Consider the following 847-nt stretch of genomic DNA (forward strand, 5'->3'; position numbering starts at 1 on the left):
AAGTGACCATGTTACATCTTGACATGATTACTGGAGAGGAGAGTGCATAAGTTGCTGAAGTTCTGGTGAATTTATTCCATGTATGTGCAGAATTATCTGTTTGACCATAATTTGAGCTTGAACCACTCTTTCACTAGTTGTTCTAACACACAGCTAGTAGGATGTGTGTTCATAAACAATATATGACAGTCCAAATAATATCTGATTAAAAAGATATTTGCCACCCCTGCTGGGGAGGGAAATGAACATCTTCAAATATCAAAACGTAATATGAATTCCCAGCTGGCCGGGAAGTAAATATAGCAGTTAATCACAACATAATATGGCATCCAATCTGGACGGGCATTGAATACAAAGTTATTCAACTTAAGGAAATCCTTTACTACTCCTGAAAGTAGCTTAATGTGAAAAAGTTCCATCTGTAAATTTCCCTCACTGTTAGGAATCTAGTTTGTGTTGGTTGTTAGTGTGTTTTTCTCTCTCCACCACCAGGTGGTGCCCTGTCCTCGTTGGGCCTCCCTGCACACCTGCGGTGCAGGTTTAAGATCATTACTGGAGGAGCATTTGAGCATTGTCTGTCACTACCTCGACTCCAGAATGTTTGCCAGTTTTGGGTACTCTAGCCAAGCTTAGTTTAGCAAAATCTATCCTAAGGTTTGTTCCTCTGAGACTAATCTGGTTTTGGTTTTTGCTCTTCACCAGGAAGCCTTCCTGAGAAACTGGATACCTGGACCTTCTCCTCCTTAACTGAGAACACACTGAGCAGGGGAGTACCTCCACATGATCCGTTCAAGTCCTCTTCACAAATCCAAGTGACGGTCCGCTCCTTTACTCCTCTGGGTCCAAC

The sequence above is a fragment of the Cyprinodon variegatus genome, unplaced genomic scaffold, assembly GCF_000732505.1.
Source record: "Cyprinodon variegatus isolate N-32 unplaced genomic scaffold, C_variegatus-1.0 Scaffold1267, whole genome shotgun sequence".
NCBI classification, from domain to species: domain Eukaryota; kingdom Metazoa; phylum Chordata; class Actinopteri; order Cyprinodontiformes; family Cyprinodontidae; genus Cyprinodon; species Cyprinodon variegatus.